This window comes from Octopus bimaculoides, chromosome 4 (genome assembly GCF_001194135.2).
Source record: "Octopus bimaculoides isolate UCB-OBI-ISO-001 chromosome 4, ASM119413v2, whole genome shotgun sequence".
In the NCBI taxonomy this organism is placed as follows: Eukaryota; Metazoa; Mollusca; class Cephalopoda; order Octopoda; family Octopodidae; genus Octopus; species Octopus bimaculoides.
In genome coordinates this window covers 141,109,356-141,112,243 of record NC_068984.1, presented here as the reverse complement: position 1 = coordinate 141,112,243, position 2,888 = coordinate 141,109,356, and positions in this window count along the sequence as shown.

Genomic DNA, 2,888 nt, shown 5'->3' with positions numbered 1-2,888 from the left:
CGGTCCTTGAACCCCAACTCAACGAAGCTTACAGAAAGCTGAAAGGGAAAATGCAGACTGTTCTAACGAAAATTAAGCAGAAATGGTGGAATGATAGAACAAAAGGGGCACAAGAAGTAGCTGATAAAAATGATGCCAAGGGTTTGTACTCTTATGTTAAGGAGGTATATGGCCCAAAATCTTTTTCAATAGCTCCAGTGAGAACAGCGAATGGACGATTTCTTCTGACTGACACCGCTTCTGTTTAGAAGCGCTGGGTAGAACATTTTTCCACACTTTTGAATAGACCATCATCCGCTGATATGAGGATGATAGAAAAAATCGAACACTTTCCAATTATAGAGGAGGTGACATTTGAACCAAGTCTAAATGACATTTATTTAGCTGTGAATAAGCTGAATAACAATAAGTCTCCAGGATCTGATGGAATCTGTGCAGAAGTCTTGAAATATGGAGATGACAGAATGTTTGAACTCTTAAATATATTGTCTCTATTGGAGAACTGAGAAAGTGCCTCAAGACTGGATTGATGCCATTTTAGTCTTGTTGTATAAATCGGGGCTAAAGGATCTGTGAGGTAATTTTCGTGGGATTTCGTTTTGTCTGTAGTTGGAAAATTACATGTCCGCATTCTGTTAGAACGTTTAAATACCTTCATAGTTCTAGATATGGTGTCTGAGTCTCAATGTGGTTTTCGCTCCTCCAGTGGCACAGTTGACTGTATCTTTACTAACAGACAATTTCAGGAAAAATGCGTTGAACAGAATCTTGCCCTAGACCATTGCTTTGTTGGTTTGAGCAAAGCATTTGATACTGTTAATCGAAATGCTCTGTGGCTAATTCTAAAGAAAATAGGTTGCCTAGAAAAGTTTGTAAACATGATCAAGGCTTTTGCGTCAAGGTATGAAATCTAGAGTTAATTCTGGTGGCAGGCTCTCTGAATCTTTTACCGTGGAAAATGGAGTAAAGTATCGTGCTGTCGTGCTGTCACACACCTTTCAAAACTCCGATGAGGGTATTTACATAAAAAATCGAACAGGGAATGTTTTTAATCTGACCAGACTGAAATTCTAAACAAAGGTTTTTACTTCACTCATTAGGGAACTCATATACGCTGACGATTGCGATCTAGTCAGCCACTCTGAAACAGGCTTGCAATTTCTTGTATCTGAATTTGACTTAGTTTGTGATTTATTTTGGCTTGATCATCAACTTGGAAAAAAGAAACAATTGTAATGTATCAACCTGCACGTGGTGCTGTTTGTAACCCTGCTAAAATTTTTGTTAATGGTAAGTTACTTGAGGTTGTTGATCCTTTCATCTACCTTGGAAGCTCTGTACAAAATGATGGGAATCTGCGAATTCGAAGGACAGCACTAGCTTTTGGTGGTTTGGAGTCACATATTTGGCGCCAGCGACATATAAATAACACAAAATTGACTCTTTATATATCGTTTGTCTTACCATCCCTGTTGTATTCTTCTGAAACATGGACGTGTTATGAAAAACATTTCAAACTGTTAGAACAATTCCATCAAAAATACCTATATCACATTTAAAATTTTAAATGGAATTTTTTTTTTTTTGCTCCAAACACAGATGTACTTGCGCCTGCAGGCATCACTTCAATTAAACCAATGACTGAAAAACTAAATGAAATAGTCAGGCCATATTATTCGAATGGTGGATGAACGCACACCCAAACAGATGTTTTATGGCGAGCTTGCAGAGGGGAAACGCTATCGGTGTAAACCTAAAAAGAGGTTTAAGGACGGCATAAGGACTATCATGAAATCACTTGGAATGGATCCAGAGGACATAAAAACCCTTGCTTTGGATTGAACTGATTGGCGAACAAAAGTGTGGAGTAGAGTGAAAGTATTTGAAGAGACCAGAATAACGCATGCAAGACTCCAGAAAGATTTAAAGAAGAATGTTACGATCGAGAAGGGGAATCACAACGACCTTTTTGTGTGCAGAGTTTGTGGCAGACGATGTCTTTCTTTCGCTGGACTCAAATCTCATTTGTGAACCCATGGAAAATGGAACTTCCACCAACTATGCAGCTTATATATCTGCGTACTCTTTTGAATGCATTGTGTGCCAGAAGGTTTGCAAATCTAACAGTGGCCTTAAAAGACATTTTAAAATCCACAAAGGTCAGAACTTATCTGCAGCTCTTGGTGGTACAAAGCAGATATTGCAATTTATGTAGGTGTCTTTTCAATTCATTGCCTGGTTTAAAAAGCGACATCAGGCGCTATGATGGATCTAAGGTGTAGGTACAAGGGGGGATCAGACTCAGCATAAGGAGTAGATAACCGCCATGTATGTATGTATGTATGTATGTATGTATGTATGTATGTATGTATGGATGGATGGATGGATGGATGGATGGGTGGGTGGATGCATGGGGGGATGGATGTGTGTGTGTGTGTGTGTATGTATGTATGCATGTATGTATGTACATTGCGGATGCTGCAAGCATCATTCATTAACAAACCGGCAGCAAGTATGAAAGGAAAGAGAATGTAAAGAGAGAGAAAGAGAGACAGACAAACAGAGACAGACATACAGGCAGACAGAGACAGACATACAGGCAGACAGAGAGAGACATACAGACAGACAGACAGACATTCAGGCAGACAGACAGGCAGACAGAGAGAAAGACGCAGAGGTGGTGTTGGTGTTTAAATACGGTCTCTTGTCAAAACATTACGACTCCTTCTTCTTCCATGATAGCAGATAGGTTTTCACCGATCATATTTACCGAAATAGTCATTTCGGATGGTGCCGGTACTATTCCTATCTTCTCGAAATTAGAAGAAAAATTTTCCTCTCCAGGAACGCATTGTCTGTATATACACAATCGCACACACATACATTAC